This window comes from Somniosus microcephalus, chromosome 21, assembly GCF_052327205.1.
Source record: "Somniosus microcephalus isolate GS21.2 chromosome 21, FLI_Smic_1.0, whole genome shotgun sequence".
NCBI lineage: Eukaryota > Metazoa > Chordata > Chondrichthyes > Squaliformes > Somniosidae > Somniosus > Somniosus microcephalus.
In genome coordinates this window covers 11143044-11167950 of record NC_141007.1, presented here as the reverse complement: position 1 = coordinate 11167950, position 24907 = coordinate 11143044, and the positions used below count along the sequence as shown (strand labels likewise).

Sequence of the window (24907 nt, the reverse complement as noted above, 5' to 3'; positions counted from 1 at the left end):
AGGGAGGGGGTTGGGGGGGTAAGAAAGAGGGAGGGGGTTGGGGGGGGTAAGAAAGAGGGAGGGGGTTGGGGGGGGTTAAGAAAGAGGGAGGGGGTTGGGGGGGGTTAAGAAAGAGGGAGGGGGTTGGGGGGGGTTAAGAAAGGGAGGGGGTTGGGGGGGTAAGAAAGAGGGAGGGGGTTGGGAGGGGGGTAAGAAAGAGGGAGGGAGTTGGGGGGTAAGAAAGAGGGAGGGAGTTGGGGGGGTAAGAAAGAGGGAGGGAGTTGGGGGGTAAGAGGAGGGAGGAGGGGGGGGTAAGAAAGAAAGAGGGAGGGAGGAGGGTAAGAAAGGGAGGGAGGAGGGTAAGAAAGAGGGAGGGAGGAGGGAGGGGGTAAGAAAGAGGGAGGGAGGAGGGAGGGGGTAAGAAAGAGGGAGGGAGGAGGGTAAGAAAGAGGGAGGGAGGAGGGTAAGAAAGGGAGGGAGGAGGGTAAGAAAGAGGGAGGGAGGGGGGTAAGAAAGAGGGAGGGAGGGGTCGGGGGGTTAAGAAAGAGGGAGGGAGGGGTCGGGGGGTTAAGAAAGAGGGAGGGAGGGGTCGGGGGGGTTAAGAAAGAGGGAGGGAGGGGTCGGGGGGGTTAAGAAAGAGGGAGGGAGGGGTCGGGGGGGTTAAGAAAGAGGGAGGGAGGGAGTTGGGGGGTAAGAGGGAGGGAGGGAGGGGGGTAAGAAAGAGGGAGGGAGGGGGTAAGAAAGAGGGAGGGTAAGAGGGAGGGAGGAGGGTAAGAGGGAGGGAGGAGGGTAAGAAAGAGGGAGGGAGGAGGGTAAGAAAGAGGGAGGGAGGAGGGAGGGAGGGGGTAAGAAAGAGGGAGGGAGGGGGTAAGAAAGAGGGAGGGAGGAGGGTAAGAAAGAGGGAGGGAGGAGGGTAAGAAAGAGGGAGGGAGGGAGGGAGGGAGGGGGTAAGAAAGAGGGAGGAGGGGGTAAGAAAGAGGGAGGGAGGAGGGTAAGAGGGAGGGAGGAGGGTAAGAAAGAGGGAGGGAGGAGGGTAAGAAAGAGGGAGGGAGGAGGGTAAGAAAGAGGGAGGGAGGAGGGAGGGGGTAAGAAAGAGGGAGGGAGGAGGGAGGGGGTAAGAAAGAGGGAGGGAGGAGGGTAAGAAAGAGGGAGGGAGGAGGGGGGTAAGAAAGAGGGAGGGAGGAGGGTAAGAAAGAGGGAGGGAGGGGGTAAGAAAGAGGGAGGGAGGGGGTTAAGAAAGAGGGAGGGAGGGGTCGGGGGGGTTAAGAAAGAGGGAGGGAGGGGTCGGGGGGGTTAAGAAAGAGGGAGGGAGGGGTCGGGGGGGTTAAGAAAGAGGGAGGGAGGGGTCGGGGGGGTTAAGAAAGAGGGAGGGAGGGAGGGGTCGGGGGGGTTAAGAGGGAGGGAGGAGAGGGGTCGGGGGGGGTTAAGAAAGAGGGAGGGAGGGGTCGGGGGGGGTTAAGAAAGAGGGAGGGAGGGAGGGGTCGGGGGGGTTAAGAAAGAGGGAGGGAGGGAGGGGTCGGGGGGGGTTAAGAAAGAGGGAGGGAGGGGTCGGGGGGGTTAAGAAAGAGGGAGGGAGGGGTCGGGGGGGTTAAGAAAGAGGGAGGGAGGGGTCGGGGGGGTTAAGAAAGAGGGAGGGAGGGGTCGGGGGGGTTAAGAAAGAGGGAGGGAGGGGTCGGGGGGGTTAAGAAAGAGGGAGGGTGGGGGGGAAAGAGGGAGGGTGGGGGTGGGGGGTAAGAAAGAGGGTGGGGGGGTGAGGGAGGGAGGTGGGGGGGTAAGAAAGAGGGAGGGAAGGGGTGGGGGGTAAGAAAGGGAAGGAGGGGGTGGGGGTGTAAGAAAGAGGGAGGGGGTGGGGGGGGTAAGAGGGAGGGGGTGGGGGGGTTAAGGAGGGGGAGGGAGGTGGGGGGGTAAGAAAGAGGGAGGGAGGTGGGGGGGTAAGAAAGAGGGAGAGGGTAGTGGGGGTAAGAAAGAGGGAGGGGGTGGGGGTGTAAGAAAGAGTTAGGGGAGTGGGGGGCAAGAAAGAGAGGGGTGGGGGGTTAAGAAGGAGGGAGGGGGTGGGGGGGTAAGAGGGAGGGGGTGGGGAGGGTTAAGAGGGAGGGGGTAAGAAAGAGGGAGGGAGGGGAGGTGGGGGGGTAAGAAAGAGGGAGGGAGGTGGTGGGGGGGTAAAGAAAGAGGGAGGGAGGGGGTGGAGGGGGGTAAGAAAGAGGGAGGGAGGGGAGGTGGGGGGGGGTAAGAAGAGGGAGGGAGGTGGTGGGTAAGAAAGAGGGAGGGAGGGGGTGGGGGAGGTGGGGGGTAAGAAAGAGGGTGGGAGGGGGTGGGGGGTAAGAAGAGGGAGGGTGGGGGGGTGGGGGGGTAAGAAAGAGGGAGAGGGAGTGTGGGGGTAAGAAAGAGGGAGGGGGTGGGGGTGTAAGAAAGAGTTAGGGAGGTGGGGGGCAAGAAAGAGAGGGGGTGGGGGGTTAAGAAGGAGGGAGGGGGTGGGGGGGTAAGAGGGAGGGGGTGGGGGGGTTAAGAGGGAGGGGGTAAGAAAGAGGGAGGGAGGGGGTGGGGGGGTAAGAAAGAGGGAGGGAGGTGGTGGGGGGGTAAGAAAGAGGGGAGGGAGGGGGTGGGGGGGTAAGAAAGAGGGAGGGAGGGAGGTGGGGGGGGTAAGAAAGAGGGAGGGAGGTGGTGGGTAAGAAAGAGGGAGGGAGGGGGTGAGGGGGTAAGAAAGAGGGTGGGGGGGTGGGGGGTAAGAAAGAGGGAGGGTGGGGGGAGTGGGGGTGTAAGAAGGGGGGAGGGGGTTGGGGTAAGAAAGAGGGAGGGGGTAAGAAAGAGGGGGGAGGGAGGGGGTAAGAAAGAGGGGGGAGGGAGGGGGGTAAGAAAGAGGGGGGCGGAGAGGGGGTAAGAAAGGGAGGGAGGGGTGTTAAAAAAGGGGGAGGGAGGGGGTGGGGGATAAGAAGGAGGGCGGGGGTGGGGGGGTAAGAAAGAGGGAGGGAGGGGGTGGGGGGGGTAAGAAAGAGGAAGGGAGGGGAGGTGGGGGGGTGAGGGGGTGAGAGGGAGGGAGGGGGTGGGGGGGTAAGAAAGATGGAGGGAGGGGGTGGGGGGGTAAGAAAGATGGAGGGAGGGGTGGGGGGGTAAGGGAGGGAAGGGGTGGGGGTGTAAGAAAGGGAGGGAGGGGGTGGGGGGGTAAGAACGAGGGAGGGGGGTAAGAAAGAGGGGGGAGGGAGGGGGTTAAGAAGGGGAGGAGGTGGGGGGAGTAAAAAGGGGGGGGGTAAAAAAGGGGGAGGGAGGGGGTGGTGGGGGTAAAAAAGGGGGAGGGGGTGGGGGAGGGGGGGTTAGAAAGGGTGGGGGAAGGGTGAGGGGGTAAGAAGGAGGGAGGGGGAAAGAAGGAGGGAGGGGGAAAGAAGGGAGGGGTGGGGAGGGGGAGGGGGTGGGGGGTTTAGAAGGGGGAGGGGGTGGGGGTAAGAAGGGGAGCGGGTGGGGGTAAGAAAGGGGGAGAGGGGGTGGGGGGTTAAGAGGAGGTGGGGGAGGGGGGTAAGGAGGGGGGTAAGGGGGGGTCAGAAAGAGGGAGGGGGAAGAAAGGGAGGTGGGAGGGAGGGAGGTGGGGTGGGAAAGAGGGTAAGAAAGAAGGAGGGGAGGTGGGAGGGAGGGGAGGTAAGAGGGAGGGGGAGGGGGGTAAGAGAGACGGGAGGGGGGAGGCAAGATAGACGGGAGGGGGGAGGGGGTAGGTGAGAGGGGGAGGTGAGGGTGGGGGAGGGGAGAGGGGGAGGTGAAAGAGGGGGAGGGAGCAGGGGGGAGGTGAGGAGGGGGAGGCAAGGAGGGGGAGGCAAGAGAGGGGGTTGGTGGTAAGAGAGAGCGGGAGGGGCTAAAAAAGAATGGAAAATGGGGTAAGAGGGGAAGAGGGGTTAAGAGGGGAAAGGGGGGATAAGAAAGGGGAAAGGGGGTAAGAAAGAGGAAAAGGGGGAAGAAAGGGGGAGGGGTTTTAAGAAAGAGGGTAAGAGGGGGTAAGAAGGGAGGGTAGGGGAGGTGGGGTTAAGAAAGAGGGCAGGAGGGGGATAAGAAAGAGGGGAGAGGGAGGAGGGAGAGGAAGAGGGGAGGGGGAGGGGGTAAGAGAGACGGGAGGGGGGAGGCAAGATAGACGGGAGGGGGGAGGTGAGAGGGGGAGGTGAGGGTGGGGAGGGGAGAGGGGGAGGTGAAAGAGGGGGAGGGAGCAGGGGGGAGGTGAGGAGGGGGAGGCAAGAGAGGGGGGTGGTGGTAAGAGAGAGCGGGAGGGGCTAAAAAGAGAGTGGAAAATGGGGTAAGAGGGGAAGAGGGGTTAAGAGGGGAAAGGGGGATAAGAAAGAGGAAAGGGGGTAAGAAAGGAAAAGGGGGAAGAAAGGGGGAGGGGTTTTAAGAAAGAGGGTAAGAGGGGGTAAGAAAGGAGGGTAGGGGAGGTTGGGGTTAAGAAAGAGGGCAGGAGGGGGATAAGAAAGAGGGGGAGGAGGGAGAGGAAGAGGGGAGGGGGAGGAAGAAGAGGGGTAATGGGAGGGGGAGGAAGGGGGAGGAAGAGGGTAATGGGAGGCAGGGGGACGAAGGGGGGTAATGGGAGGCAGGGGGAGGAAGGGGGTAATGGGAGGCAGGGGGAGGAAGGGAGTAATGGGAGGCCGGGGGAGGCGGGGGTAATGGGAGGCGGGGGTAATGGGAGGCAGGGGGAGGAAGGGGGTAATGGGAGGCAGGGGGAGGAAGGGGGTAATGGGAGGAAGGGGGGTAATGGGAGGCAGGGGGAGGAAGGGGGTAATGGGAGGCAGGGGAGGAAGGGGGTAATGGGAGGCAGGGGGAGGAAGGGGGTAATGGGAGGGAGGGGGAGGAAGGGGGTAATGGAGGCAGGGGGGAAGAAGGGGGTAATGGGAGGGAGGAGGGAGAGGATGGACGAGGAGGAAGAGCAAGAAGGGGAGGAAGAGGAAGGAGAAGGGGCGGAAGCAGGGGGGGAGGGGTGGAGGGGAGGGAGAATGGGTATGGGGAAAAGGAGGAGGTGGAGGAAGAGGAGAGGAGGATGGGGATAGAGATTTGGGACCCAACACAATCGTCGCTAAGCAAAAGGATAAATATCTGACATATTGGGCAGAAACAACAAAAACCCAAAGCAAACTCAATTGCTACTTGGCCCTAAACAGACAATACAACATAGCTGATTACCTGACCATGGTAAAGGATAACAAACGGAGAAGAACCTTGACAAGGTACAGACTTAGCGAACATAGCCTAGCGATCGAAAAAGGCAGACCAGGCTGCCAAGAGAGGACAGGATATGCTCGCACTGCAGTCAGGGAGTAGTGGAGACAGAGATGCACTTCCTCACAGCCTGTGGAAAATATCAGGACATCAGGGAGAATTTCTACCAAAAATTCTCACAAATATGCCCTGAATTCAGAAATCTGAATGACAACCAAAAACTCCCATTCCTACTGGGAGAAGAGAGAAGCTGTGTAACACTGGCGGCACACTATGTTACAGCTTGCCATGAACAGAGGGACAACCAGTAAACTAAGAAATGAATATATATAAACAAGGCGAATGTATATTTATACACTCAGGGATATACCTGTTTATACACTGTATGAATAGAACTGCGTTTATGTGCTCAACCATAAATGTATTTTGATGCTTTGGCAACATAAGATGTAACTTATCATGCCAATAAAGCGATTTGAATTGTGAATTGGGTGGGGGGAGAGTAAGGAAATCTTACTACAATTGTACAGGACTTTAGTGAGACTAACCCCTCTCCTCCGTTGTCCAGCTGAGTAAAACTACCCTTGCCCATGCTTATCTATCGAATCATATCCAGAGAATCACCTGCAATGGCTTCCCTTCCCCCTCCCGCCCTGGAGTTCCCCAAGGATCTATCCTTGGCCTCCTATTTCTCATCTACATGCCACCCCTCATCACGTGCGACATCAGATTCCACATGTACGCTGTCGACACCCGGCTCTATCTCGCCACCACCTCTCTGGACCCCTCCACTGTCCCTGATTTGTCACACTCAAATCAAAATCAAATCAAATCAACTTTTATTGTCATTGTTAGTGCGTAAGTGCAGTACAATGAAATGTTGGCTTGCGGCTCCCGAGTGTGTACATTTAGATTAAGACATTTAAACATTCAACATACAATTGGCTTGTAATACATTAACATAAACATAACCGTAATAAAGTGCATTGGCAGATGTGCAGGCTTTAGAGTTTATTTGTGGAGTTCAGTAGGATGACAGCCCTGGGAAAGAAGCTGTTCCTAAATCTGGTCGTACGGGTGCGAATGCATCTGTAGCGTCTTCCAGATGGCAGGGGGGGCGAACAGACTGTGGCTGGGGTGGGTAGGGTCTTTGATGATGGACCGTGACCTCCGTAAACAGCGTTTCTGGTATATGTTCTCTATGGTCGGTAGCCGGGTGCCGGTAATGCGCTGGGCAGTTTTGACTACCCGCTGCAGGGCTTTCCGGTCATAGTAGCTACAGCTGCCATACCATACTGTGATACAGTTCGTCAGGATGCTCTCTATCGTGCAGCGGTAAAAGTTAGAGAGGATCAGGGGTGACAGGTTACATCCCTTCAGCCTCCTTTGGAAATATAGGCGCTGCTGGGCCTTCTTCACCAGAGAGGAGGTGTTGAGGGACCAGGAGAGGTCTTCCGTGATCACAGAAATCACAGAAACCCCACAGTGCAGATAGAGGCCATTTCGGCCCATCGAGCCTGCACCGACACATATCCCACCCGATCCCCGTAACCCCTACACCAACACATATCCCACCCGATCCACGTAACCCCACGTATTTAATCCCCCTAACACTAAGGGTCAATTTATCATAGTCAATACAACCTAACCCGCACATCTTTGGACTGTGGGAGGAAACCGGAGCACCCGGAGGAAACCCACGCAAACACGGGGAGAATGTGCAAACTCCACACAGACAGTCACCCGAGGTCAGATTCGAACCCGGGTCCCTGGCGCTGTGAGGCAACAGTGCTAACCACTATGCCACCATGGACTCCGAGGAACTTAAAGCTGTCCACCCTTTCCACCACAGCCCCATTGATGTGGATGGGGGTGTGACTTCCGCCTTGTCCGACATCCAATATTGGATGAGCAGAAATTTCCTCCAACTAAATATTGGGAAGACCGATGCCATTGTCTTTAGTCCCCACCACAAACTCTGTTCCCCAGCCACTGTTTCCATCCCCCTCCCTGGCAACTGCCTGAAGCTGAGCCAGACCGTGTGCAACCTTGGTGTTGTGTTTGACCCCGAGATGAACTTCTGACCACATATCCGCTCCATCACCAGGACTGCCTACCTTCATCTGCATAACATCGCCCAACTCCGACCCTGCCTAAGCTCATCTGCTGAATACCTCATCCTTGCCTTTGTTACCTCTAGACTTGATTATTCCAATGCTCTCTTAGTCAGCCTTCCATCTTTCACCCTACATAAACTTGTGCTCATCCAAAACTCTGCTGCCTGTATCTTCACGCGGTTCAAGTCTCGGTCACCCATCACTCCTGTGCTCGCTGACCTACACTGGCTTCCGATCCGGCAATGCTTCAGTTTTAAAATCCTCATCCTCGTTTTCAAATTCCTCCGTGACCTTGCCCCTCCCTATCTCTCTAACCTTCTCCAGCCCTACAAGCTTTAGATCTCTGTGCTCCTCCAATTCTGGCCTCTTGCGCATCCTCAATTTTAATCGTTCCACCATTGGCGGCCGTGCTTTCAGCTGTCTTGGCCCAAAGCTCCGGAATTCCCTCCCTAAATCTCTCCGCCTCTCTATCTCTCTCCCCTCCTTTAAGATGCTCTTTAAAACCTACTTCTTTTTCATCTGTCCTAGTATCTCCTTAAGTGGCTCGGTGTCATTTTATTTGGGAACGCCCCTGTGAAGGGCCTTGGGATGTTGTACTACATTAAAGGCACTATATAAATGCAAGTTGTTGTAATGTCTGTCACAGTCCCCAATATCCACCTCTTCGACATGTAATTTGACCACTGTCTCGAATACCCACTTCTACGGTGTGTAATGTTGGCTACTGTCCTCAATATCCACCTCTTCGACATCTCTATCGCTCCTCCTTTAAGACTCTCCTTAAAACCTACCTCTTTGACCAAGCATTCGGTCACCTGTCCTAATATCTCCTGATGTGGCTCGGTGTCAAATTTTGTTTGATTACGCTCCTGTGAAGCGCCTTGGGAGGTTTTGCTACGTTAAAAGTTGGTGTGAGGAGGACACAGAGTCTGCAAAGGGATATAGACCGGTTAAGTGAGTGGGCAATAAGGTGGCAGATGGAGTATAATGTGGGGAAATGTGAGATTATTCACTTTGGTAGGAAGAATAGAAAAACAGAATATTTTTTAGATGGTGAGAGATTTGGGTGTCCTCGTACAGGAAACACAGAAAGTTAGCATGCAGGTACAGCAAGCAATAAGGAAGGCAAATGGCATCTTGGCCTTTATTGCTAGAGGGTTGGAGTATAAGAGTAAGGAAGTCTTGCTACAATTGTACAGGGCCTTGGTGAGACCACACCTGGAGTACTGTGCACAGTTTTGGTCTCCTTACCTGAGGAAGGATATACTTGCCTTGGAGGCGGTGCAACGAAGGTTCACTAGATTGATTCCTGGGATGAGAGGGCTGTCCTATGATGAGAGATTGTGTAGAATGGGCCGATACTCTCTGGAGTTTAGAAGAAGGAGAGGTGATCTCATTGAAACATATAAGATTCTGAGGGGGATTGACAGGGTCGATGCTGAGAGGTTGTTTCCCCTGGCTGGAGTGTCTAGAACTAGGGGGCATCGTCTCAGGATAAGGGGTCGGCCATTTAAGACTGAGATGAGGAGGAATTTCTTCACTCGGAGAGTTGTAAATCTTTGGAATTCTCTACCTGAAAGGGCTGTGGATGTTGAATCGTTGAGTATATTCAAGGCTGAGATCGGTAGATTTTTGGACTCTCGGGGAATCAAGTGCTGTAGGGATTAGGTGGGAAAGTGGAGTTGAGGTTGAAGATCAGCCACAAACTCATTGAATGGCGGAGCAGGCTCGAGGGGCCGTGTGGCCGACGACTCCTATTTCTTATATAAATGCAAGTTGTTGATGTAAGGTTGTTCACAGTCCCCAATATCCACCTCTTCTAGATGCTAGGTTGGCAACAGTCCCCAATATAAGAATTAGGAGCAGGAGTCGGCCATGTGGCCCCTCAAGCCTGCTCCGCCATTCAATAAGATCGTGGCTGATCTTTGACCTCAACTCCACTTTCCCGCCGTATCCCCATATCCCTTTGTTCCTGGAATCTGGCTGATATTGAGGAATCCACTATCCTTACAAGCGAGGAATCATTGCATGATCAACTGTTTGCCAAAAGGTCTAAATGTTTTGGAGGGTACACAATGTACGATACAGAATAACGTCTCAACAGAGACATATGATTTATTTTGGAAGTTGAAATGAAGCACGTCAAAAACACTTGGCTGTAATGGGGACAGGCTCTGGTGGATACAGATTTAATAGTTGCCTACAAAAGACAATTGGATAAACACTTGAAGGAGAAAAAAAAATCGCATGGTTATGGGGAAGGAGTGAGACTGACTGGATAGCTCGTCGAAAGAGCTGGTGCAGATTCGATGGGCTAAATGGCCTCCTGCGCTGTACTATTCCATGATTCTTCTACGTGAAATGTTGGCTACCATCCCCAGTATCCGCCTCTCTACCCCTCTTCTTTAAGACTCTCCTTAAACACTAACTGACCAAGCTTTTGGTCATCAGTCCTAATATCTCCTTGTGGCTCGGTGTCACTTTATTTGATAACACACCTGTGAAGCGTCTTGGGAGGTTGTACTACGTTAAAGTTGCTATATAAATGCAAGTTGATGTTGTAATGTTGGTCACAGTCCCCCATATCCACATCTTCTATGTGGAATGTGGGCCACAGACCCCAATATCCAACGCTTTTACATGGAATGTTGACCACAATCTCCAATACCCACGACTTCTACATATAATGTTCACCATCCACAATATCAACCACTTCTACATGTGGTTATGTTGATCACAGTCCCCAATAACCACGACTTCGACATGTACAGTGTACGGTAGGTACAGGTCTGTCACTGTATAACACTGGGGTACAGTACTAGTGGGTACAGGCCTGTCACTGTATAACGGGTACAGTACTGGTGGGTCCAGGTCTGTCACTATAACACTGGTGTACAGTACTGGTGGGTACAGGTCTGTCACTGTATAACACGGGTACAGTACTGGTGGGTACAGGTCTGTCACTATAACACGGGTACAGTACTGGTGGGTACAGGTCTGTCACTAACACTGGGGTACAGTACAGGTCTGTCACTATAACACTGGGGTACAGTACTGGCGGGTACAGGCCTGTCACTAACACTGGGGTACAGTGCTGGTGGGTACAGGTCTGTCACTGTATAACACGGGTACAGTACTGGTGGGTGCAGGTCTGTCACTAACACTGGGGTACAGTACTGGTGGGTACAGGTCTGTCACTGTATAACACTGGGGTACAGTACTGGTGGGTACAGGTCTGTCACTGTATAACACTGGGGTACAGTACTGGTGGGCACAGGTCTGTCACTGTATAACACTGGGGTACAGTACTGGTGGGTACAGGTCTGTCACTAACACTGGGGTACAGTACTGGTGGGCACGGGTCTGTCACTGTATAACACGGGTACAGTACTGGTGGGTACAGGTCTGTCACTGTAACACTGGGGTACATTACTGGTGGGTGCAGGTCTGTCACTGTATAACACGGGTACAGTACTGGTGGGTATGGGTCTGTCACTGTATAACACTGGTACAGTACTGGTGGGTATGGGTCTGTCACTAACACTGGGGTACAGTACTGGTGGGTACAAGTCTCACTATAACACTGGGGTACAGTACTGGGGGTACAGGTCAGTCACTGTATAACACGGGTACAGTACTGCTTGGTACAGGTCTGTCACTATAACACTGGTACATTACTGGTGGGTGCAGGTCTGTCACTGTATAACACTGGGGTACAGTACTGGTGTGTACAGGCCTGTCACTGTATAACACTGGGGTACAGTACTGGTGGGTACAGGTCTGTCACTGTATAACACTGGTACAGTACTGGTGGGTACAGGTTGGTCACTGTATAACACTGGGGTACAGTACTGGTGGGTACAGGTCTGTCACTGTATAACACTGGTACAGTACTGGTGGGTACAGGTTGGTCACTGTATAACACGGGTACAGTACTGGTGGGTAATTACCACAATCGGACTTGTCACCTTTCTTGAAGATGGTCACGATTACGGCATCGCTGAGATCCCCAGCCACGCTCTCCTCCTTCCAAATAAGAGAGATGAGTTCATGTATTCATGAACGCTTGCGTCTGCGCACACTCGGAGGTCGAACTCCAAACCATCGTCAACACCTTCACCGAAGCATACGAGAGCATAGGCCTTACACTAAACACCCATAAGACAAAGGTCCTCTACCAACCTGCCCCCGCCACACAGTACTGCCCCCCCCGATTATCAAAATCCATGACAAGGCCTTGGACAACGTGGACCACTCCCACACCTCGGGAGTCCGTCAACAAGGGCAGACGTCGATGACGAAGTCCAACACCGCCTTCAGTGTGCCAGCGCAGCCTTCGGTCGCCTGAGGAAGAGTGTGTTTGAAGACCAGGACCTCAAACCCGGCACCAAGCTCATGGTCTCCAGAGCAGTAGGGATACCCGCCCTCCTGTATACTTCAGAGACATGGACCATGTACAGCAGGCACCTCAAAGCACTGGAGAGGTACCACCAACGCTGCCTCCGCAAGATCCTGCAAATCCATTGGCAGGATAGGTGCACCAATGTCAGTGTTCTCGCTCAGGCCAACATCCCCAGCATCGAAGCTTTGACCACGCTCGATCAACTCCGATGGATGGTCCACATAGTCCGCATGCCCGATACGAGACTCCCAAAACAAGCGCTCCACTCGGAGCTCCGACACGGCAGGAGAACCCCGGTGGGCAGAGGAAAGGCTTCAAGGACACCCTCAAAGCCGCCTCGAAAAAGTGTAACATCCCCTCCGACACCTGGGAATCCCTGGCCCAAGACCGCTAAAAGTGGATGAGAAGAGTCCAGGAAGGTGCCGAACACCTCGAGTTTCTTTGCTGGGAGCAAGCACAAACAGCGGAAGGAGCGCATCTCAACCCAAGCACCCCACCCACCCCTTCAACCACCGCCTGCCCCACCTGTGACAGAGACTGTAGGTCACGCATTGGACTCATCAGTCACCTGAGAACTAATTTTTAGTGTGGAAGCAAGTCATCTTGCCCAAGAGACTGGTGGGTACAGGCCTGTCACTGTATAACACTGGGGTACAGTACTGACTGGTACAGGTCTGTCACTGGGGTACAGTACTGATGGGTACAGGTCTGTCACTAACACTGGGGTACAGTACTGGTGGGTACAGGTCTGTCACTGTATAACACTGGGGTACAGTACTGACTGGTACAGGACTGTCACTGGGGTACAGTACTGACGGGTACAGGTCTGTCACTGTCACTGGGGTACAGTACTGATGGGTACAGGTCTGTCACTAACACGGGTACAGTACTGGTGGGTGCAGGTCTGTCACTAACACGGGTACAGTACTGGTGGGTACAGGTCTGTCACTGGGGTACAGTACTGATGGGTACAGGTCTGTCACTGTATAACGGGTACAGTACTGGTGGGTACAGGTCTGTCACTAACACTGGGGTACAGTACTGATGGGTACAGGTCTGTCACTGTATAACACGGGTACAATACTGGTGGGTACAAGTCTGTCACTAACACGGGTACAGTACTGGTGGGTACAGGTCTGTCACTAACACGGGTACAGTACTGATGGGTACAGGACTGGTGGGTACAGGTCTGTCACTAACACTGGGGTACAGTACTGATGGGTACAGGACTGTCACTAACACGGGTACAGTACTGATGGGTACAGGTCTGTCACGGGTGCAGTACTGGTGGACAGGTCTGTCACTGTATAACGGGTACAGTACTGGTGAGTACAGGTCTGTCACTAATACTGGGGTACAGTACTGGTGGGTACAGGTCTGTCACTAACACTGGGGTACAGTACTGATGGGTAAAGAAAGGAAGAAAGACTTGCATATAGCGCCTTTCGCAACCACCGGATGTCTCAAAGCGCTTTACAGCCAATGAAGTACTTTTGAAGTGCAGTCATGTGGGAAATGCGGCAGCCAATTTGCACGCAGCAAGGTCCCACAAACAGCAATGTGATAACCAGAGAACCTGTTTTTGTTATGTTGGTTGAGGGATAAATATTGGCCAGGACACCAGGGATAACTCCCCTACTCTTCTTCAAAATAGTGCCATCGAATCTTTTACGTCCACCTGAGAAAACAGACGGGGCGGGCCTCGGTTTAACGTCTCATCCGAAAGACGGCACCTCCGATAGTGCAGCACTCCCTCAGTACTGCACTGGAGTTTTGGCCTAGCTTTGTGCTCAAGTCTCTGGAGTGGGACTTGAAGCCACAACCTTCTGACTCAGAGGCAAGTGTGATACCAACTGAGTCACAGCTGGTACAGGTCTGTCAGTGTATTACACTGGGGTACAGTACTGGTGGGTACAGGCCTGTCACTATAACACGGGTACAGTACTGGTGGGTACAGGTCTGTCACTGTATAACGGGTACAGTACTGATGGGTACAGGCCTGTCACTATAACGGGTACAGTACTGGTGGGTACAGGTCTGTCACTGTATAACGGGTACAGTACTGATGGGTACAGGCCTGTCACTATAACACGGGTACAGTACTAGTGGGTACAGGTCTGTCACTGTATAACACTGGGGTACAGTACTGATGGGTACAGGTCTGTCACTGTATAACACTGGGGTACGGTACTGGTGGGTTAGTAGCAGCACAGTAAACCTGGTAACAAGCTCGAGTGAGATCTCCTACAGGGCCTTGGTGAGACCAGACCTTGAGTATTTTGTGCAGTTTTGGTCGCCTTATCTGAGGAAGGATGTTCTTGCCATGCAGAGAGTGCAGCGAAGATTCACCAGACTGATACCTGGGATGGCAGGAATGACGTATGAGGAGAGATTGGGTCGATTAGAACATAAGAACATAAGAAATAGGAGCAGGAGTAGGCCAATCGGCCCCTCGAGCCTGCTCCGCCATTTAATAAGATCATGGCTGATCTGATCCTAACCGCCAATCTACTATCACAGAACCATCTCCTGAATCTAACAGAATTAGACACACGAAATAGGAGCAGGATCAGGCTACACGGCCCCTGGGCCCGCTACGCTACCCACAGGGCCATGTCCGATCCGAACCTAGACTCATGTCCAAATTCCTGCCCGCTCCCCGTAACCCTTAATTCCCTTTACTTCTAGGAAACTGTCTATTTCTGTTTTAAATTTATGTAATGATGTAGCTTCTACAGCTTTTTGGGGCAGCATATTCCATGGACCTACCACCCTCCTGAGTGAAGTAGTTCCTCCTCATCTCAGTTTTGAAAGAGCAGCCCCTTATTCTAAGACTATGCCCCCTAGTTCTAGTTTCACCCATCATCGGGAACATCCACCCGATCCAACCCCTTCACAATCTTATATGTTTCAATAAGATCGCCTCTCATTCTTCTGAACTCCAATGAGTAGAGTCCCAATCTACTCAACCTCTCCTCATATGTCCATCCCCTCATCCCTGGGATTAACCCAGTGAACCTTCTTTGTACTGACTCGAGAGCAAGTATGTCTTTTCATAAGTACGGACACCAAAACTGTACGTAGTATTCCAGGTGCGGTCTCACCAATACCTTGTACAACTGAAGCAATACCTCCCTATTTTTATATTCTATCCCCCTAGCAATGAAAGCCAACATTCCATTGGCCGCCTTAATCACTTGCTGCACCTGCATACTAACCTTTTGAGTTTCGTGCACCAGGACCCCCAGATCCCTTTGTACTTCAGTACTTTCCAGTTTCTTGCCATTAAGATAATAACTTGCTCTATGATTTTTCCTGCCAAAGTGCATAACCTCACACTTTCCAGTATTGTATTCCATCTGCCAAATCTCTGCCCACTTACTTAGCCTGTCTATGTCCCCTTGCAGGTTTTTTATGTCCTCCTCACTCACTATTTTCCCTCCCATCTTAGTATCATCTGCAAACTTTGATATGTTACACTCGGTCCCCTCCTCCAAATCGTTAATATAGATTGTAAAGAGTTGGGGACCCAGCAGTGACCCCTGCGGAACACCACTAGTTACTGATTGCCAGTCTGAGAATGAACCATTTATCCCAACTCTGCCTTCTGTTAGATAGCCAATCCTCTATCCATGCCAGAATATTACCCCCAATCCTGTGATTTTTTTATCTTAAGCAATAATCTTTTGTGTGGCACCTTGTCAAATGCCTTTTGGAAGTCTAAATACAATTCACAATTCAAATCGCTTTATTGGCATGATAAGTTACATCTTATGTTGCCAAAGCATCAAAATACATTTATGGTTGAGCACATAAACGCAGTTCTATTCATACAGTGTATAAACAGGTATATCCCTGAGTATAAATATACATTCGCATTGTTTATATATATTCATTTCTTAGTTTACTGGTTGTCCCTCTGTTCATGGCAAGCTGTAACATAGTGTGCCGCCAGTGTTACACAGCTTCTCTCCTCTCCCAGTAGGAATGGGAGTTTTTGGTTGTCATTCAGATTTCTGAATTCAGGGCATATTTGTGAGAATTTTTGGTAGAAATTCTCCCTGATGTCCTGATGCCCTGATGTCCTGATAAATACACTACGTCCACTGGTTCCCCTTTATCCACCCTATATGTTACTTCCTCAAAGAACTCCAGCAAATTTGTCAAACATGACTTCCCCTTCATAAAACCATGGTGACTTTGTCCTATTAAATTATGATTATCCAAATGTCCTGTTACTGTCTCCTTAATAATGGACTCCAAAATTTTACCTACCACAGATGTTAGGCTAACCAGTCTATAGTTTCCAGCCTTCTGTCTACTGCCCTTTTTAAATAAGGGTGTTACATTAGCAGTTTTCCAGTCTGCCAGGACCTTTGCCGAGTCCAGGGAGTTTTGGAAAATTATTACTAATGCATCCACAATCCCTACCGCCACTTCCCTCAAGACCCTAGGATGTAAGCCATCAGGTCCAGGTGATTTATCCGCCTTGAGTCCCATTATTTTACCGAGTACCACTTCCTTAGTGATTTTGATCGTGTTTAGCTCCTCCCCCCCCCCCCCCCCCCATAGCCCCCTGTTTGTCCAGTGTTGGGATATTCTTAGTGTCTTCTACTGTAAAGACTGATACAAAATATTCATTCAGTGTTTTTGCCATCTCCATATTTCCCACCATTAATTTCCCGGTCTCATCCTCTAAGGGACCAACATTTACTTTAGCCACCCTTTTTCTTTTTATATAACTATAAAAACTCTTACTATCTGTTTTTATATTTTTTGCTAATTTACTTTCATAATCTATCTTCCCTTTCTTAATCAATCTTTTTGTTATTTTTTGCTGTCTTTTAAAGTTTTCCCAATCCTCTATCCTCCCACTAGATTTGGCTACCTTATATGCCCTTGTTTTTAGTTGAATACTATCCTTAATTTCTTTACTTAGCCACGGATGGCTGTCTTTTCTTTTACACCCTTTTCTTCTCAGTGGAACATACATTTTTTGGAAGTTGTAAAATAACTCCTTAAATGTACACCACTGATCATGTATCGTCTTACCCTTTAATCTCTTTTCCCAATCCACGCTACTCAATTCCGCTCTCATACCTTCATAGTCTCCTTTATTCAAGCTTAGCACGCTTGTTTGAGATCCAACCTTCTCACCCTCTAATTGAATATGGAATTCAACCATGTTATGGTCACTCATTCCAAGGGGATCCTTTACTAGGACATTTTTAATTAATCCTGTCTCGTTACACAGGACCAGATCTAAGGTTGCTTGCCCCCTGGTCGGTTCAGTTACATACTGCTCAAGAAACCCATCCCTAATACACTCAATGAACTCATCCTCAAGGCAGCCCTGCCCAATTTGATTTGTCCAATGAATATGATAGTTAAAATCCCCCATAATTATAGATGTTCCCTTATTACAAGCCTCAACTATTTCCTGATTGATCCTCCGTCCAACAGAGTTGCAACTGTTCGGAGGCCTATAGACTACGCCCACTAGTGTTTTTTTCCCCTTATTATTCCTTATCTCCACCCAAACTGTTTCATTATCCTGATCTTTTGACCCAATATCATTTCTCTGTATTACAGTGATTCCTTCCTTTATTAACATAGCCACCCCACCTCCCCTTCCTTCCTGCCTGTCCTTCCTGATCGTTAAATAACCTGGTATGTTTAATTCCCAGGCATTGTCACCCTGCAGCCATGTTTCTGTAATGGCCACAAGATCATACCCATATGTAGTTATTTGTGCCATTAACTCGTCTATTTTGTTACGAATGCTACGTGCATTCAGATAGAGAACTTTCAAAGATGTTTTGTGACACTTAGTTCCTGCTTTTGCCCTTTTTATTACTTTACCTTTTACTCCATACCTTCTGCCCCTTCCTGACACGCTCTGGTTTTCAATTTCCCCACTGCTACCTAAGTCTATGACCTTCTCTGTTGTCATTTTTATTATTTGCTCTCTAGGAACCTCCCCCCCACTAGTTAGTTTAAAGCCCTCTCTACAGCCCTAGTTATATGATCCGCCAGGACTCTAGTCCCAGCACTGGCCAAGTGAAGCCCGTCCCAACGGAACAGCTCCCTCCTGCCCCAGTACTGGTGCCAGTGTCCCAGGAAGCAAAACCCATTTCTCCCACACCAGTCTTTGAGCCACGCATTTAACTCTCTAATTTTATTTGTCCTAGCCAAATTCGCTCGTGGCTCAGGTAATAATCCAGAGATTATTACCCTTGAGGTTCTGTTTTTTAATTTGCCCCCTAGCTGCTCATACTCCTTTAACAGAACCGGCTTCCTAATCCTATCTACGTCATTTGTACCAACATGGACCACGACAACTAGATCCACCCCCTCCCACTGCAAGTTTCTTTCCAGCCCAGAGGAGATGTCCTTAACCCTGGCACCGGGTAGGCAACACAGCCTTTGGGACTCTCGCTCTCGGCTGCAGAGAACTCTTATCTATCTCCCTAATAATACTATCCCCTACCACTACAACATTTTTATTTACTCCCCCCTCTTGAATGGCCCCCCGTTCCACGGTGCTGTGGCCAGGTTGCTCATCCTCCCTGCAGTCCCTGCTCCTGTCCCCACGGAGTAAGAACCTTGAACCTGTTGGACAAGAGCAAGGGCTGCGGCTCCTCCAGCTCTACCTCCTGGATCCCTGTACCTGCCTCACTCGTAGTCACACTGTCCTGTCCCTGACCATGGGCTACATCTGAATTAATTAACTTCATAGGTGTGACCATCTCCTGATACACAGTGTCCAGGTACTTCTCCCCCTCCCTGATGTGTCACAGTGTCTGAAGCTCAGACTCCAGCTCATCAACACGGAGCTGCAGTTCCTGTAGCAGCAGACACTTGTCACAGACGTAATCACCGTGAGCCTCAATGGGGTCCACCAGCTCCCACATCTCACAACAGTAACACATCACCTGCTCCATTCTATGTAATTAATTACATTTTTTATTGTTAGTTATGGACACTCTCTGCCTGAGTTTAGATGCTAGTATCCCCTTTAATTAATTGGATTTAAATTAAATCAATCCCTCTAATTGCACCAGTTAAATGGTTTACCAACAGTCACTCTGCACCAGAAAGGCCTTATTAACTACAACCCACAGAGTTTAAGTTTGAAAAGAGCACCTAATACCCCACTTACCCAAACTCACAGCACTCTCTGCTGACTCGCACTCAGTGCTTGCTCCCACTAGCCTGGTCTTTTTATACTGTTTGTTTGTTTACAGCCAAATGAGTCACCCCTGCTGATTGGTTAGAAAACTGGTTTCCACTGCCTGCTGTGCCAATTTACTCCTACTGCAGTGTAACCTTGTTTTACTCTTCTTAAACCAACAGAATCCCAAATATTTAACTTTTCCCCTTTACGTAAACTGCTTAAGTAATCTTATCAAGAATGATTTAAAGAGAAATAACAATTAAAGAACTCTCACACTTACCCAAACTCTCAGCACTCTCTGCTGACTCGCACTCAGGCTTATATTCGCTAGAGTTTAGAAGAATGAGAGGGGATCTCATTGAAACTTATAAAATTCTAACAGGACTAGACAGACTAGACGCAGGAAGGATGTTCCCGATGGCGGGGGAGTCCAGAGCCAGGGGTCACAGTCTAAGGATAAGGGGTAAACCATTTAGGACAGAGATGAGGAGGAATTTCTTCACCCAGAGAGTGGTGAACCTGTGGAATTCTCTATCACACAGGGCAGTTGAGGCCAATTCATTAAATATATTCAAGAAGGAGTTGGATATATTTCTTAAGACTAAAGGGATCAAGGGATATGGGGAGAAAGCAGGGACAGGGTACTGAATTTGGATGACCAGCCATGATCTCATTAAATGGCGGAGCAGGCTCGACGGGCCGAATGGCCTACTCCTGCTCCTATCTTCTATGTTTGTCATAGTTTGCTTTTTATGTCCTATTTGCCTGACATGGTAGCTTGTGGGATATTAACGATGAATTTGTTTGTACTATTTATTAACATCCCAGATATTAGTTACTTTATTTCAGTCCTGTTAATTTGTTTTTCAGTAAATTTCCGCCATGGAGCTCCGATGCTTGTCACTAATGACGTGGTTGCAATGCAGTGGAATGGTTTTAATCGCCATTTTAGGAGCGAGTTGACACGTTGGCCGAGCATTCTAATTTAAAAAGAAACTCTGTTGCCTCTTTCAGATCGCGTGTTCGAACAGCAGCTGGGTATTCCGAGCCTGTGGAAGCCGTTCCAGGCAGCAGCTACTTCTGTCACTTGTCTGTATAAAGGTACGTCACAGTTGAGTGTGTATTCATTCGAGCAGGGCTGTCCATGCAGCGGCCCATGGGCCCCAGACGGTTCCCGGTCCTGCTAACTGGCCTGTAAAGCCCAGCGATGCAGAATATTTACGCTCCGATTTGCTGGTTTGTTCTGTTTGAATGTCGCACGCCTGGAAGTTTGGAAAACCTTTTTAGCACTGCTGCCTCATCAGTAACTAAAACCCTAAATAGACAAAACAAAGAATTCACATTCTCAGCAGGTCACAAAGTGCTTCATGGCCAGTGAATTACAGTTATGTCAGAAAATGTGGAATCCCGGCCGTAAGGAGTGAGGACTCCCTCCCAGGAGTTGTGTCTAAGACATTGAACCCAAGAAACGTGTCTGGACAAACCCCCCCCCAAAAAATCTTCCCTGGAAGTATACAAAATAATTAATGGCACTGATAGTTAATCCAACACTACTTCAAGGTATACCAGGATACTGGAGCGAAGGGGGGGAAATAGGTTAAAACTGGTGTACAGTAATTTTAGGGAAGGAATATTTCACACAGCAGTCAATGCTTAGAAAGTGAAAATGTGAGAGTGGGTGTGTAAGTGTGCGTGTATCATTCCCCCTCCCTTAAGTCCAACGGATGTAGACTTGAAAGTTTATGGCGGACAACTGGTTTAGCCAATCATTGCCAAATCTGGCTGGACCACATAAAGCACCAGCGGGTCCTGCTCTCCTCGGCCAAAACTGCCCACCGTTCCAGGTTCATCCTGGAACGCAAAGATAACCCCCCGGCTTCTCCTCGCCACAAGCAGTCTACAGGGATGGAGCGGGGGAATGGGGCTGACTCGATTGCTCTGCAGAGAGCTGGCACGGACTCGATGGGCTGAATGGCCTCCTTCTGTGTCGTTATGACTCTTAAACCTCTCTCCCCTGCCTCCTCCACCCTCGCCTCCAACAAGAAGTGCGAGGAGCTCATGGGATTCTTTGTCAATGAGATTGAGACCATCCGTTCAGCTGCCTCTACCACTTTCCTCCCTTCCCCTAGCCCACCAAGCCAAACTTCCCCAAAGGTTCCCCCCCCCCCCCCCGTCTGAGCCCTGAACTTGCATCTTTCTCTAGTTTCTCTCCGATCTCCCCTCACGCCCACTTTGAGCTCATCTTGTCCATGAGACCCACCTCCTGCTCCCTCGACCCTATTCCCACCAAACTGCTGACCACCCAACTTCCCTCCCTGACCCTCATATTAGCTAATATTGTTAATGGTTCCCTCTCCTCGGGCACTGTTTCCCTCGCCTAATCTGCCGTCATCACCCCTCCTCAAAAAACCCACCCTTGACCCCGCTGTCCTTGCAAACTACCGACCCATCGCCAACCTCCCTTTCCTCTTCAAAGTTCCTGAATGTGTTGTCGCCTCCCAAATCTGTTCTCATCTTTCCCGCAACTCTGTGTTTGAACACCCCCAATCAGGTTTCTGCCCTGCCACAGCACTGAAATGGCCCTTATCAAAGTTACAAATGTCATCCTATGTGACCATGACAGTGGTAAATTATCCCTTCTCAACCTGTCTGCAGCCTTTGACACGGTTGACCACACCATCCTCCTCCAGTGCCTCTACTCTTGTCGTCCAGCTGGATGGGACTGTCCTCGCCTAATTCCATTTCTAACTATCCAGTCGTAGCCAGAGAATCACCTGCAATGGCTTCTCTTCCTGGTTCATTCTCTCTCTTCCCCCACTGCAGCTCTCTTACACACAGCTCTACCTCACCACCACCTCTCTCCACTGCCTCTCGTTTGTCATGCTTGTCCGGCATCCAGCGCTGGATGAGCAGAGATTTCCTCCAATTAAGTATTGGGAAGACCAAAACCATTGTCTTTGGTCCCCGCCACAAACTCCGTTCCCTAGCCACCAACTCCATCCTTCTCCCTGGCAACTGTCTGAGGCTCAACCGGACCATTTGCAACCTTAGTGTCGTATTTGATCCCGAGATGAGCTTCCAACCCCATATCCAAGACCGCTTATTTCCACCTCCATAACGTCGCCTGACTCCGCCCTTGCCTCAGCTGATCTGCTGCTGAAACTCTCATCCCTGCCTTTGTTACCTCCAGACTTGACTATTCCAACGCTGTCCTGGCCTCCCACCTTTCACCCTCCATAAACTCCAGCTCCTACAAAACTCTGCTGCCCGTGTCCTAATTCACACCCAGTCCCGTTCACCCATCACCCCCTGTGCTCATTGCCCCGTGTCCTAACTCGCACCCAGTCCCGTTCACCCATCACCCCCTGTGCGCACTGCCCTGTGTCCTAACTCGCACCCAGTCCCGTTCACCCATCACCCCCTGTGCTCACTGCCCTGTGTCCTAACTCGCACCCAGTCCCATTCACCCATCACCCCCTGTGCTCACTGCCCCGTGTCCTAACTCACACCCAGTCCCGTTCACCCATCACCCCCTGTGCTCACTGCCCCGTGTCCAAACTCACACCCGGTCCCGTTCACCCATCACCCCCGTGCTCACTGCCCCGTGTCCTAACTCACACCCAGTCCCGTTCACCCATCACCCCGTGCTCACTGCCCCGTGTCCTAACTCGCACCCAGTCCCGTTCACCCATCACCCCCTGTGCTCACTGCCCCGTGTCCTAACTCGCCCCCAGTCCCGTTCACCCATCACCCCCTGTGCTCACTGCCCCGTGTCCTAACTCACACCCAGTCCCGTTCACCCATCACCCCCTGTGCTCACTGCCCCGTGTCCTAACTCACACCAAGTCCCGTTCACCCATCACCCCCTGTGCTCACTGCCCCGTGTTCTAACTCACACCAAGCCCCGTTCACCCATCACCCCCTGTGCTCGCTGCCCCGTGTCCTAACTCACACCCAGTCCCGTTCACCCATCACCCCGTGCTCACTGCCCCGTGTCCGAACTCACACCCAGTCCCGTTCACCCATCACCCCCTGTGCTCACTGCCCCGTGTCCTAACTCACACCCAGTCCCGTTCACCCATCACCCCCTGTGCTCACTGCCCCGTGTCCTTACTCGCACCCAGTCCCGTTCACCCATCACCCCCTGTGCTCACTGCCCCGTGTCCTAACTCGCACCAAGCCCCGTTCACCCATCACCACCTGTGCTCACTGCCCCGTGTCCTAACTCGCCCCCAGTCCCGTTCACCCATCACCCCGTGCTCACTGCCCCGTGTCCTAACTCGCACCCAGTCCCGCTCACCCATCACCCCCTGTGCTCACTGCCCCGTGTCCTAACTCGCCCCCAGTCCCGTTCACCCATCACCCCCTGTGCTCACTGCCCCGTGTCCTAACTCGCACCAAGCCCCGTTCACCCATCACCCCCCGTGCTCACTGCCCCGTGTCCTAACTCGCCCCCAGTCCCGTTCACCCATCACCCCCTGTGCTCACTGCCCCGTGTCCTAACTCGCACCAAGCCCCGTTCACCCATCACCCCTGTGCTCACTGCCCCGTGTCCTAACTCACACCCAGTCCCGTTCGCCCATCACCCCCTGTGCCCACTGCCCCGTGTCCTAACTCACACCCAGTCCCGTTCACCCATCACCCCCTGTGCTCATTGCCCCGTGTCCTAACTCACACCCAGTCCCGTTCACCCATCACCCCGTGCTCACTGCCCCGTGTCCTAACTCGCACCCAGTCCCGTTCACCCATCACCCCCTGTGCTCACTGCCCCGTGTCCTAACTCACACCCAGTCCCGTTCACCCATCGCCCCCGTGCTCACTGCCCCGTGTCCTAACTCGCACGAAGCCCCGTTCACCCATCGCCCCCTGTGCTCACTGCCCCGTGTCCTAACTCAGACCCAGTCCCGTTCACCCATCACCCCCTGTGCTCACTGCCCCGTGTCCTAACTCTCACCCTGCCCCGTGTCCGAACTCACACCCAGTCCCGTTCACCCATCACCCCTGTGCTCACTGCCCCGTGTCCTAACTCTCACCCAGTCCCGTTCACCCATCACTCCCTGTGCTCACTGCCCCGTCTCCTGACTCACACCCAGTCCCGTTCACCCATCACCACCTGTGCTCACTGCCCCGTGTCCTAACTCACACCCAGTCCCGTTCACCCATCACCCCCTGTGCTCACTGCCCCGTGTCCTAACTCACACCCAGTCCCGTTCACCCATCACCCCCTGTGCTCAGTGCCCCGTGTCCTAACTCACACCCAGTCCCGTTCACCCATCACCCCCGTGCTCACTGCCCCGTGTCCTAACTCGCACCAAGCCCCGTTCACCCATCACCCCCTGTGCTCACTGCCCCGTGTCCTAACTCGCACCCAGTCCCGTTCACCCATCACCCCCTGTGCTCACTGCCCCGTGTCCTAACTCACACCCAGTCCCATTCACCCATCACCCCCTGTGCTCACTGCCCCGTGTCCTAACTCACACCCAGTCCCGTTCACTCATCACCCCCTGTGCTCACTGCCCCGTGTCCTAACTCACACCCAGTACCGTTCACCCATCACCCCCTGTGCTCACTGCCCCGTGTCCTAACTCACACCCAGTCTCGTTCACCCATCACCCCCTGTGCTCACTGCCCCGTGTCCTAACTCACACCCAGTCCCGTTCACCCATCACCCCCTGTGCTCACTGCCCCGTGTCCTAACTCACACCAAGTCCCGTTCACCCATCACCCCCTGTGCTCACTGCCCCGTGTTCTAACTCACACCAAGCCCCGTTCACCCACCACCCCCTGTGCTCACTGCCCCGTGTCCTAACTCACACCCAGTCCCGTTCACCCATCACCCCCTGTGCTCACTGCCCCGTGTCCTAACTCACACCCAGTCCCGTTCACCCATCACCCCCTGTGCTCACTGCCCCGTGTCCTAACTCACACCCAGTCCCGTTCACCCCTCACCCCCTGTGCTCACTGCCCCGTGTCCTAACTCACACCAAGTCCCGTTCACCCATCACTCCCTGTGCTCACTGCCCCGTGTCCTAACTCACACCCAGTTCC

The 24907-nt window shown here is 52.1% G+C and overlaps 1 pseudogene across 1 annotated transcript in view; it reads left to right on the top strand.

Moving 5' to 3' along the window:
* Window positions 1–21933, top strand: part of LOC147102590 (HUWE1-associated protein modifying stress responses pseudogene) — a 23261-nt pseudogene extending 1328 nt beyond the window's left edge. The window contains exons 2-3 of the transcript XR_015073187.1: window positions 19874–19960; window positions 21911–21933. The product of XR_015073187.1 is annotated as an HUWE1-associated protein modifying stress responses pseudogene (transcript). The remainder of the gene's footprint in view (window positions 1–19873; window positions 19961–21910) is intronic.
* The last annotated feature ends 2974 nt before the right edge of the window (window positions 21934–24907 follow it).